Source organism: Lissotriton vulgaris, chromosome 6, assembly GCF_964263255.1.
Source record: "Lissotriton vulgaris chromosome 6, aLisVul1.2, whole genome shotgun sequence".
In the NCBI taxonomy this organism is placed as follows: domain Eukaryota; kingdom Metazoa; phylum Chordata; class Amphibia; order Caudata; family Salamandridae; genus Lissotriton; species Lissotriton vulgaris.
Window position 1 is genome coordinate 1,797,205,616 of NC_141694.1, and position 13,889 is coordinate 1,797,219,504.

A 13,889-nucleotide genomic window follows, 5' to 3' on the forward strand; every position below is an offset into this window, starting at 1 on the left:
GAATGGGTGTGATAAGGATGCAGAGGTCAAACCGGAAGGGAACCATCTTAACGTGTTCAATACATAGTGCTTTAAAGTGAATGATCTGCTTCACGGGAAGTAAGCGGGGAGACCTCCACAAAGCAGGGACATGGTCACATTTGTACCGATTTACTCTCTTATTTGAATCTGCTGGACTTTGGCAATTGCTGATGCAGTGGGGACAGAATATGATGCATATTCTATGGAAATGCTCTAGTGATAGAGCATGACTTACCATGGCCGGGCCAAAAAAGAAGAGAGTCTTTGCTTGTAGGATCACATCCTTAATCTCTCCTCCCAATGACAATGGCATGTATGTGAAATAGAATGAACTGCAGAAAGTCTTTAAGAGTCAGAGCTGTAAACAGTCGCGATCCGTGCAGGTAAGAGCGGTGGGGCAGTCAGCTGTCAAAATCCCCCCCCTCACTCTCCCCACTGCCCCACAACTCTTACCTGCACGGGTCGCTGCTGGCTGAACAAAGCATGAGGACCATTCCTTCTAAATTTGAGCTTCCAGTTGAAGCTTGCTGTCAGACATGAGTTGAGGAATTTTTTCCTCTGTGACCCTAATGGAGGAGCCCCAGCCTATCACCAAGATCTGGGCCTTTTCCCCTTAGATCTTGACGATGTTAAGTAACATCCACTTATCAATTGCGGCAAGCCAGTCTACTGTGTGCGGGATCGTGGACAAAAAAAGAACTATAGTTTAGAATGCTACCCTGAGAGACAGGCAGTGGGTAGAGTATTTGTACGCATTTACCCCATCACCTTTTGTGTGTTTGATGTAAGGCCCTGGGTACACCTAGACGTAGGTCTGTGCTCACTGTGCCTCCATAACCAAGCTGTGCCCAGCTGAAGAGGCTGAACCCGGCCTTGGATTGATTGTGTTCTGGTTCAGAGTGGACCTGGCTTGGCAGTTCAGGCTGGACTGTTCCCATTGGAGCAGGACCAAGGTTAATTTGCATATGGCTGGGTTTAATCTGAGGTTGCATTGTGGGAATAAAAACGGCAGACTGGCATGCGTCCCCAAGTAAATATCAGTTTCTGCCTAATTCAAGGATTACAGCAGTCATGTTTTGTATTACTGTGTATTAATCACCTATTAATTTTGCTCCTACTAGATGTTTCAGCACCAATGCTTTTTAAAGTGGCTGTTCTACAAATCCTAATTTTGGGAGGATTATTTATTACGAATATTTCTGAAAATAATAATCTATTTGCAAGCTGAGTTGTTATTCTTTTTACAACTTTCATATTGAAATGTAGATGTGGAGTTATTCCCTAGATGTGGAGTTCACGAAGAGGACACTCAGAGCACAAGGAAGGGAGTACTGTAAAAGGCTGGATATAGGATATCTAAGAAACAAAAAAATCAGTGGTAAATATGATAGAATCTTGGGAAACCGAGACGGGTTACCTGTACTTAGAAACTCTGCCAAATTACGGATTTAGGTGGGAGCTACTGAAAATCCGAATTGGCACCGTTCCTTGGCTAATGGAGGGGAGAGTTAAGGCAGAAATGTTATATCCAGATGGTACATGTAAATGTGGCCTGGGGGTCAAGTGTGAAATGTTGCATATACTACTTGACTGCTTGACATGCCTAGAAGTGAGAAAACGGTTCTTACGACCTTTATTTATAAAACATGGCATAAGACAACGTGTACAAGTGACAAACTTACTGATAGGAATGGAAAATCTGGATATAGCAATTGCACTTGGGAACTATCTGAAAGGGGTGAATCGCCTAGCACAGAATCAGCAAAAGAAATTAAATTGATGAACGTACTCGTATCCCATTCCCAGAAATAAGGAAATGCTAAAATACCCGGGATTGCAAGCCCATAAGATATTAGATAGTACTGTAATGAGAAACATAGAAATTGCCTTGCTTATAAATGTAATATAGTTAAATCGGACTCTAAAACTGAGGAATTCATGGATGTAATTGAACCCCCTCTTGCCAGAAAGTTGTAACTCCAGTTAAGGCATGGCACTTCACCCATTAGGTCATTTACAACCAAATGGACCAAAACCAGTATTGTAGTTTGCCCTGCCTGTGACTACAAAATTGAAAATGTACCACAATTTTTGTTTTTTTGTCCAGCTTATTCCGCAATTAGAAATTGTTGGCTGATCCCAATTTGTAAGAATCTCAAATTTCTGCATTTCCCCCAGGCTTGTAGAATATTGACTTATGATACTCATCCCCCCATTGTGTTTGCTGTATCTCGATACCTTTTTAGCATGAGGCGTAGGAGACAAACATTTTTAACTTAATTGTTAGTAATTAGGAAATTTTACTGTTCTTTTTTTGATAACTCACAGTTTAATTCTCTTTTTAAATGTCTAATGATAATTTATTGTTTTAAAAATTTGTGCCGGTTTGTATTTTATGTGCACTTTTATGGTCACTGACCGAAATAAAGTTATCAAATGAATAACTTCCAGTTTTATTATGTATAGCATGTGTTTTAAAATTATTTTTAACGATTTTATGTCTGTGCTACCCATAGAATGCCTTTTTTTGAATTTGTATAACATATAGGAAGGGGCTTGGAGAGTAACAGCCTGATTTTATAAATTTTGTACGGTTTTTGATATTGATGTGATGCATTTCTATTTCGACCTCATTGTTTAAAGACTATGGTCTAAATAAACAGAGTTTCTCTCTCTCTCTCATATTGAAATGGTAGGAGTAGGGAAATATGGCATATTTTCTGTTGCTCATTATCATGGTATTTTGAGATTTGTAGTTTTACAGTGTAATAAATATCCTTTATGCAATCCATGTCAAAACGCCAATGTCATCATCACGCAAAAAAAACACTTCTCTTTTCTATCTCTGGAGTGAGCCTAGACTGATACCAGTTATACTAACTGAGCTGAAACAAAATGTCGACTATTATTTTGCTGCATGTCACTGTTGAGTTTAAATAAACGTTTCACTTGAGTCAGGAATATCACATCAAAACGAAGGAGCGCAACCTGTGAAGCTACAGGCACTGTAAGATCAAGATAGAAATCATTTGAAAGAAGCCTCACCCATCCCAAGGGCTCACCCTGGATGTATAAGAAGAGAAGAAGGCTGATTTGTCAAAGTGTGGCCACACAACTGCTTTTGGCAGTGTTAGACCAGCAGCAGCCGCTATCGTGGAGTAGTGGTGGAGCGGCCGGGGTGAGGAGGGCGGGGGAGGGGGGGTGTTAAAAAAAAGAAAAGGGGGGGAATAAAGGAAAAAAACACTTGCCTTCCCTGCTGCTGACTCTCCTGTGTCCTCTTCGTCCAGGTCAATGACACGATGCATGTAGGAACAGGAAGCACCCAGGCTCCCTCCACGAAGCCAATCACAACGCTGCACTGAAGCATTGTGCTTGATCTGAGCGCTGTGGTTCGGCGCTCAGACGGGGAATGGGAGCCTGGGCATGTTCCTCACTAGGCTGTGTAACGCAGCCCGATGAGGAACATGCAAAGTGCGCATGACTGTTTGGCTGGCGCAAAACGGCCAGCCAAACAGCCATGCACACTTTAGAGTTTGCACTTCACTCCTCCCCAGGCTCGGTGGCCGGCACAGCCCCGCCCCGCCCGCACCTTTAAAGCGCAGTGAAAAATAAAATGATGATAACATTGTTATTATTTTATTTTTCTTGAGGGGTGACGCTCTTCCGCCTTAGCGGAGATGCTGTCTCTGTACACGACCCTCCTGATTGGTGGTGGCCACCTCTAGGGCGGCGCTCCTTGGCATGCGGGCTCAGGCGCTTGTTATTGAAAATGAATGAACTCTGAATAAAATGATGAACATACATTTGCTATATTTCTAATGAAATACAGAAACTCAAAACATGTCTCTGGACCTACACAACATAAGATGAAATATTGAAAACTGTGAACCTACATGTGCCATGATGGCATGTGAGGAATGACTAGGAAAGTATCTACAACTGTCTGGAGCACATTTGAGAAAAGATAAGAGAAGAAAGTTGATTTGTTTGAGTGCAGTCCCTCGGTTGTTTTTGCAAATTGTTGTCATGTTTGTTGAGTCAAGGCACAGGCTGTATAAGTATAGGGCTAGATGTAGGTCGGCATTTACCGGTCAGTAACGGCCGAATTCGGCCGTTACCGACCGGTAAAAGCCTTTTCCAATGTAGGAGAATATTTTTCCGATTCGGTAAATAACGAATCGGTATTTACCGATTTGGTATTTACCGAATCATCATTTACCAATTCGGTATTTACCGAATCGGTAAATGAAATGTAGAAAGCACTGAAAACAGTGCTACAGGGCTTTAAGAATTCGTTATTTACCACCAACTATTAGTTGGTGGTAAATAAGGAATTCCTATGTAAATGCATAAATGTGCATTTAGACCTGTGCCATGTGACAGACATACATGCCCTTAGGGCATGTATGTATGCCACATGTGCACACCAACACTAATCAGGGGTGCAACAGGGTGTCAAAGTGACACCCTGCCACCCTTGACTTTTTCACAATTTTACCGAATCGGTAATTAAAGATTCGGTAATTGACATTCATTCCTATGGGCCTCCAGGCCCATACGAATCAATGGCAAATACTGAATCGGTAAATACCGAATCTTACCGATTCTGTATTTTTTACCGATTTTTTATCTACATGGAATTTACCGATTCTGAAATACCGAATCGGTAAAATTCTGTATTTTAGAATCTGTAAATCCAATTTACCTACATCTAGCCCATAGTTGGGTATTTCAACTAAATAGGACTGAAGCAGGAAGGTTCACACCTAAGACTGGCATTGACGGGCGCATTTGGTGCCACATATTTCCAAAGTTCCTTTTTCCTCAGTTTGATATATCTTGAACACGTGTGTTGAGTGATGTGAAGGGCAAACTCCCTGGTCAGAGGGGAAGGAGTTGGGGCATTTTCTCAGAAAGCTTTTTTATTGATTTGCTGCTGTCTGAGCCTTGACATTTCCAGCTGCAGGGTGTCCCTTTTTTGCCAAACAAGGCTGATTTGATGTACCGCCTGCTCGAGTTAAACAGGACATGCTCCAAAGAGAGCCAATGGAGGAGCTGCAGATGCAGTCTGTTACATTCCTGCTTAGAGCAGTGTCAAGAACTTACCAAAGACTATGGATGTTCAATAAAGGATAAAGGATTAATTGTTGGAGCTTGGACCTTACATATTTCTTAGAAAAGGCACCTCTGAAGCTTCTGCTCAGACCAGGAATAAAAGCCTATCATACAGCATGAGGAATGGGACCCCCTCAAAAGGATAATTTGCGACCAAGGAACAGAGGGGAAGAGAGAAATTTGTTCTAGAAAGTTGTTCCTTCAATGGTCATATATATCTATAGGCAATATACATCAGATAATTTTGTCTAAAAGCCTATCATAACCTGAGCTCCAAAGCATCGGTGGAGCTGTCAGAGGTGCTGAATCTCATCAGCAGCCGGGCAGCTGCTCATGGGAGCTGCTGGGCTCTCTGAAGGTCTATCTGGAATCAACCCAAAGAAGCTGTGGTGTAGCCACCAGCCATGTCAATCTCATCTTCAGTCCAGGGAGGGCATCAAAGGAGCCACGGGGTACAATTAACTTCTGTTTCAGTGGGGGCCCTTGGGAGTTTCTGGGCACACTGAATGTCATCAGGGGCCTGGTGGCAGCGTCAAAGGAGGTGCCGGGTGCTGAATGCTGGTACCTACCTGGCAGCAGCATTAGAGGTGCCACCTGACAGGCTTAATTGCAGAAGTTGCCAAGCGGCCGCATCACAGGAACCGCTGGGCATGCAGAACATTGGTAGCCATTCGGTGGCCACATCACAGGTGCCCCTGGAGTTGCTGAATTTGGCAGCAGGGAGACACCAGGTGTCCTGAATGTTTCAGGAATGGTCTGGCAACACTCTTGATTTTCACAGGAATGACCCGGTGGCAACAGCTGGGAAGCCACAGGCACTCAGTCAATGACTCTAAGACACCTATAATGCTACGTACCATCTTAGAAAATGGATGCCTCAGAGGCACTCATTTGTTTTCTCATAGTCACCAATGCTGAATATAAAGGCATAGATGCAAACATCTGTGAAATACTGTGGGCTGTTACCAAAGTGTGACCGGTAGCCCAGCGAACCAATGCCTGATCAGAGCGCACTGAAAGCCCCTCCTACAGGCGACATTTGTTGTGTGTTGTGCTGACCTGAGGTCTGTCAACCGCTGAAACTGTCTGCAGCCAGATCCAAATGAGTCGGCAAGATGGTTGATGGAGACCAAGTGCGAGGATTATAGCACTCCAGCCCCTGTGCATGGATGGGCAGGCCAGGCGTGGCTCTCACAATCAAAGAGACAGGTTTCTGCTGCAGACCACATGCTCAAGAATGTGAACTAGGAAAGGATGCAAGAGCCCTTGACCTCAGTCAGACACGGAAGGCCCCATTCACAAAGGTAAAGTTAGATCAGAAGTCTTACTTTACTACTTTTCAGTATACACAAAGGTAAGTTATGAGTAATATCTTTACAACGGCAGAGTTTCTGCACTCGGGGTGGAATCTTTGCACTCCGCAGTCGTAAAGATACTACTCGTAACTTACCCTTGTGAATACCAAAAAGTAGTCAAGTTAGACTTTTTGTCTAACTTTACCTTTGTGAATCGGGACCCGGCTTTTGTGTGGTGGAGGAGTGATCCTCTCTACTGAGCAGAGATCAGCGATCTTATGGGATGAACTTGATGGCAGGCAGTGGACGTGGAGAGGGTGGCAGCCAATCATAGCTCTCATGGGCTCGCTTCTCCAGAGTGACACCTTGAGGCAGTCCTGGCTTCTCAACCTACAATACTCAGCAGACTTGAACCTATAAGACCATAACTACAATGAGACAGACTCGTGCATCCAGCATGCAAAGCAACTTTGACCAAATAGTCAGGACTGGTTCCTGCTGTCAGACTTGGCAACCATGCTCATTTTCCGTGCTGTCGCGTAAAAATCTACAGCCTCTCTGTAACCCACCGTCCATGCATAGAGGTAGCTATGCCCCCCAATGACCGCACTGTATTTTCACACTACCTGATTTACTGCCATAACCAGTGCCAAGAAATAGTGTTGTCTACTGATAATAATCTTATTAAAATTACACTATATAACCAGACGTTACCATACCTAAAATATACTAAAATTGAGCGAAGCGGTAGTAGGTGCAGAGTAGAGAGCAAAGGAAGAAGGGAGGAAGCAAAAGGAGTGGGAGAGGTAAAAGGGTAAAGGAGAAAGGGGCACCTTGGACCAGCTAGATATGAATCTAGAACCTTCTCTAAAGAGTAATCAGGAAGTGCATGCTTGTGTGACGCACACTCGTGTGAAGCATTTTTGCGTGAGCAAGCTTGCGCGAACCATGCCCGTGTAAACTATGCTCATGTGCAGGGCCGGACTGGCCGTAGTGGGCACCGGGTATTTTCCCGTTGGGTCGGAAGAGTGGGGGCCGATTTTGTTACTGGGGGCTGGTTTTGCAGCAGCGCTGCAGTATCGAGCCCCTGGAACAAACCCGGCAACAGTGCCAAAGCGGAAGCAGTGCTGCTTCTCGCTAGCACCGCCCTCCCCCCACTTCCTCCCCCATCAAGGCTGGGCCTGCAGAATTGCCAGGGCTGGTTTGTATTCCCAGTCCCAGCTCGTGTGGATCACATTGCTGCATTAAAATGCTGCAACTCCCCTGCTGCTTAGTGAAACTGACAATTGTTTACCGGCTGCAGCGGATCTGCTCTTCCGCTTCCGCCCCTGGGGACGCGCTGTTGATGTCTATGGCCACTGGATAAAATGTTCTCGGTAAGGATTCACGAGCCCTTAAACAAGCGGAAAAGCTGTCAATAGTGCAGGCTGTTGGCTGTTCGTGATGGCTTCTGCGGTTTACCGCTCACAAAGACATTTCAGAAGAGTTGCATTATATTACTTCAGCGTGAAAGCATCCCTTCGCCAGGATCCATCCACTTGGACTATAACTGGGCCCTAATTCCTCTTTCAGCAGAAGATATTTCTTGCTTTCAGAGACAAGCTTGAGCCAGTGTTTACTACACACATAAGAAGTGAATAACCCATTGGAAGAGCAGACGAAAAACTCAGCGGACAGCGACAGAGTAAAAATCAATACTACATCATCTCTAATAAATCACTCTCTGGAACTGATGAAAAGGGAAGGAGGGATGAACTAAAAGCTTCAGATCGCTGATATGGCACACAAAGAATTATTTAGGTGTGGGTCTTGTAACAAGAGGAAGAGAGACAACACTGATCAGATAAACAATAGGGGAGTCACCGCAACTATCATTATTTCATGCAGGGCGACTGCTAAATATGCGTAGACTTCTTTGACGCCCCTTTTCTCTTGTAAATGAGTGTAACATGTACAGTTACTTTATTGAAATGCTACGGTCAGCTCTTAGGTGCGGATGAGCGCCTAAGATTGTGGTCCGTTCCATCTAATATTGGTTGGATACAATGGGAACCATTTACCATAACTGTATGTAAATTAAGGGGGGCTCATTTTCATAATGCCCTCGTAGTTTGGAGAAATAGAGAAATGTCAGCTTTGTGCAGCAGACTGGTGGTTCGCCCAAGTCATGTGGGACTTCAAGAATGCAAGCAGGCCTGCTGCACAGGAAAAAAGAGTGAGTTCAAGGGGCTGCAAAGCAGACTGCAGCAGCAGTTTCTACTTGAGCTGAGGGGGAGGGATGTGGGTGATGACCTGGAGAAAACCTGGAAAGGGTTTGCTGAACATTTCACTCAATAATCTGGGAAAATCTTCTTCTGAACCAGAATCTAGAACCTTGAGAATGATGAGAAATGTCCTATTACTTACAGGTAATCTTCATTACTCCGGGTCCCGTAGACCTCAACACCTTCATAAACAAAGTGGAGATAACCATCTCCCGACAGAAAAAAAAAAACAAGAGGAATGCTGGGACGCAAATACTGCCCCTCCCCCCGGGAGTACATAAGCAGTACTTACCCAGCAGCCCTCCTGTACTAAAAAAGCCCAGACAGGAAGGCTGGCCGTCCGGGAGGGAGGCTCGTATGAAGGTGTCGAGGACTATGGGACCCGGAGTAATGAAGATTACCGGTAAGTAATAGGACATTACCCCCAGGTCCCTTCGTCCTCGACACCTTCATAAACAAAGTGGAGAATACCAAAGCCAAAGAACCCGGCCTTCCACACCCACAAGTAAACCCAGGAAACCACAATAAGCAGCAACCCAAGGTAGCACCGAGACGGAGGGAAAGGAAGACCTGCAGGAAACAACTGGCCCGCAACCCAGAACAGGACAGCAAGGACAAGGACCGGAGAAAAACAGAAGTCCAGGGCACCAAAAGGAGGCCGCCAACCCGGGAAACCAGCGAGAAAGGCAACCAGAACCAGGGCACAAAGGACCCGCTAAAGCAACCCACCGGACAAGGCCGACAAGGCCAGAACAAGCAGGAAGACCACAGGACCCGGCAAACCCGCAAGGAAAACCGAGACATCCCCCAGGACCCAAGAAAGGAGAAGACACAGCCCCAAAGAGATCAGAGGAGAAAACCCCGGCCGAGGAAGGGAGGCCACATGAACCCCGGAACCGAAAGGAGGGAGAACCCAAACCCAAACCAAAGACAGGGAAGGGGAAGAACCCCAAAAGGAAAAAAAACAGCACAGGGAAGGAGGACACTAACCAACCAGAAAGGCCACTAAACCCAGGACAGCACAGGCAGAGGGGGCCAACCCAAAAGAACACCGTCCAGAGAACCCCCCCAGAAACCAGTCCAAAGCCGACCCAGCAAGGAGAGGCCGACAAAACTGGAAACCAACACCCAAAGAAATCCCACCAAGAAGGGAACAGAGCCACCGGCCCCAACCCCCAGAACCCCAACCCAAAAGGGAGGGAACACAAGGCAGGAAGGGGGCCCAGAACAACTGGGGAAACCCAGCAGCCACCAAACCAGGCAGAGAGGGCAGCACAAAGAAGGCGCCCACACGGCACAGGATCCCCTGAGAACTACACCACAGGCTAGGCAAGCAGCAAGGGCAGGAGCCCCGGAGAAGAAAAGACCCAGGGAGCACAGCACTCAGACCAGAACCAAAAGGCCCAAACCCAGCCACCGGAGAAGAGCCAAGGCAAACAGCCAAAGCGGGGCAACAAACTTCAATAGAACCAGGCAGCCCGGACCAGAGCCAAGCAACCTGACCCCGCAGGAGGAACCGCAGGCCCAACAAACCCCAGAAGGAGCCCACGCAGCACCTAGACCAACCCAAAAGGGCAGGAGGGACCGGGAACCACCAGCACAACACCGCCAGACCACACAGAAGGCCAAAGCGGAAGCAGGAGGAAGCAGAACAGGCCGAAGGCCAAGCAACCCCAGAACCGCAGACAACCCGCAGCCAAGAGGGGGCAAGAACACTCCAGAACCGCACCCCAACCAGAGAAGGAGAGGGAGGGGGGGGGCACCCAACCAGACCCCACCGGGAACCGAGAGAGCAATAAGCCAGCAGACCCGGATCCAAAGGACTCCCCACAGGCATACAACCCAGGGGAAGAAGCCCCGGAAGAGAACCGCCAGAAGAAGAACCCAGAAGGAACCAACCGGAAGCGGCCACAACAGCAGAGCACCCCGCCAGGACTCCAAGAGAGCCCAGGCAAGGGACCAGAGCCCAAAAGGAGCCCAACACACAGGAGCGGAAGCCCCAGTAGACACCCATCAAGGCACCCCCAAGGGAACCAGACGAGACCAGAACAAACCAGGGAGCAAACACACCGGAGCGCAGAAGGACCCAGAAGCCAACAGCACCCAGCAGCCCCAGTCAGGCATCAAACCGGCCCGACCAAGCACAACCTTGGAGCAGACCACGGAGCATGGGAACAGCACAAAAAAACCCAGAACCGGCGGCAAGACAGGACATGCCAGCAGGAAGGTAGCCACGACAAAACAGCAGCTGCAGCAACCAGGGACCAAAGCCCAACCGCCACCGGAAGCAAACTGGGGGGGGGGGGGGGGGCTAGGAGAAAGAAGAGCAGGCGCCCATACAAAACCAGTCCAAAACCCCCTCGAGGCACCCCCAGGAGGCCAAAGCCAGGAACAAACCAGGCAGGCCAACCCCACGGCAAACTCCGAAGGGGAGGCCAAGAAACAGCAGAAGCCAGCCAAAGGCAAGCCCAAAACACCAGGAAGACCCAGGCGGACCCCCAACCAGGACCAAGGCAGCACAAGCCACCCAAGAGGAACCCGGCGCAGCCCAAGGGATGGGAGGGCCAGGAATCCAAGCCCCAAATGCCGACCAACCACACAGAGGCCAGGAAGCAGAGCAGAGGCCACAACGACTAGCCCGCAGAGGAGGCAAAGCCATGGAAGAAAAACAACAGCAGGCCAAGCGGAACCAGGGGAGCCAGCAGGCCAACGGTCCCAGAAACAGGAACACAGACCCACCCTAGGCGGGGCCAGGGATAATGAAAAAAAAAAAAGGAACCAGCCACCACAGAGGCGACAGGAACCCACGCCAACGAGTGGCAGACCACAACAGAAGAGCGAAAGCCAACAGCAGCAAACGACTCACTGGAGCGGAAACCCCACAACAGAGCCCGAAAGAACCCACAGGCACTAGACGCCAAAAGCAGGGGCACCCCCCGAAGAAGCGCACCAGAGGGAGAATACCCCCGGCAAGCCCCAACCCGGAAAACAGACAAGAGCCGGGGCCAGCAAGTGGCAAGGCAGCAGAGCAGGAACTGAAACCCGAACCACGCAGCCCAGAAAGAGGAGCACAGGAACCACAGTGCCCGAACGCCCAGCACCCTGCAGACACCCCCACACCACAGGAGAGGAGGGGGGGAGGCGCGGACAGAGAGCCCCAGCGAACACCAGGACGTCCGAGCGACCCCAGGCCCAAAGAAGCACCCGCCACCAAGGCCATACAGGAAGCAAGCAGAGCGGAGCACCCAGAGGCAGCCGCAGGCCACCCCAAAGGAAGAAGGGACGAAGCACAGCGCGAACGCATGCACCCCAAGCAAGAGGCCCCAGCACAAACCTCGGCACCCCAAGGAGGCACCCGAAGCAGGAACAAGGCACGCACAGCACAGAAGGACCGTCCGTCAATACTCCAGGACAGACACCAGCAGGCCAACAGAGACCTCCAGTGGAAAAAAAGGGACCAAAAACCTCCAGAGCGGGGGCCAACAACCCAACAAGGCCCCCACCGCAGCACGGTGGAAAGTAAAGAAGACGTGCATACGCAAAGCATGCGAGCACCGAAGGAAACATGGCACTAAGTAGGCACAAACACCACAGCGCCCCAGAACAGGAAAGAAACAAGGCATATCAGCGCCCAAGACCACAGTAGGGCGCCAGAAACCCTGCAAGAAGCAAGGAACCAGCAAAGGAGCCAAGAGATCCGGCCAGAAAAGAGAGGATGAAAGCACACAGCAAGATCTGAACCGGAGCACCAACTACAGGAACGGACGCTCCAGCCACCACGCCACACCCACGTCCCCATGGAAGGAACAACAGGCATGCAGATGACCGGACCCAAAGACGGCAGCATCAGCATAACAGCACATCCAAACACAGGGCAGTAGAAGGACAGGCCCGCGAACCCACGGGGGAAAGCCCCCTCACCCACCCAGCGGAGGGAAGCCACTGGGACCACCGACACCCGACAGGGGCAGCGCCAAAGGCAGAGTAGCACATGCCATACAACAAAATATAATACCCACGAAGGACATATCGTCAAGCACAACGTGGCCGTGCAGCACGCCCCAGGAGCGCATCGACGCCCCGTCCTCTGCAAGAAGCCCACAAGGAAAAGAGTCCAGCCGCCATTCCCAAACATGTGGCCGTAGAAAGGATGTAACGCAGAGGAAGAGCGCATGAGGCGCAGGCATGAGACCCTGGGCGCATCACCTGGAGTCTTTCGATGTGTGTCTCGGCTTCATCCAGAAGGCGAGCCTGCCATCTCAGCCCTCCAGGGCTGGAAGTCGAAATACAAACGTCCCACATGCAGGAACAAAACCTGGAATGGAACGAAAACAAGGCAGGCAGCAGGAAAAACAAAGGCAGGGTGAGCACAAAACCACCGCTATGCGGGACTCACCCAGGGCGGGGGCCGGAACACCCCCAGGAACCAGGCCCCCACACCAAACATCCGGCACCAGAAATCCAAGAAGAAAGAAAGCGCAGCGCGTCCTCCACTCGGCCAGGCCACAGGAGGACTCGAACAGCGACCCGGAAAGAACCCTCGGGAAGCGGCGCACCAGCCGCAAAGGGCCGGCCAACAGGATTTCCAGCCAGGAACAGGTCAGACACCCAGCAAGCCCGGCAGGCCAGGTGGCAGACCAACGAAACCCCCCCCGCCCGCAGAGCCAGGCAGCCAGGCGGGGGGGGGAGATGAGAAGAAGAGCACGCCACCCAAGCCCATCAGGAGCCAGAGCAGCACCAGCATCCAGAACAAACTGTCGACAGACAGAAACAAAGAACAGGAGGGCTGCTGGGTAAGTACTGCTTATGTACTCCCGGGGGGAGGGGCAGTATTAGCGTCCCAGCATTCCTCTTGTTCTTTTTTTCTGTCGGGAGATGGTTATCTCCACTTTGTTTATGAAGGTGTTGAGGACGAAGGGACCTGGGGGTAATACACCTCGTACATCTTTAGGAAACTTCACTCAGCCCAAACCCCGCTGGTAGCGCTCTAGGTCGGAAAGAGCAAGTCATGAGTCTTGTTAACGACTTTTATGGGGACCTTTATTCATAAAGTTGTCTGAGAGAGCCTAGGTAAACAGTTTCCTGGAGTGCATCTCAAAGACACTGAGTTCAGAAGAGAGAGAGGGGCCTAAAGAACACCCTTTATACTGGATTAACTGTACTTGACAGCCACATTCTCCAAGAGAGGCAAGAC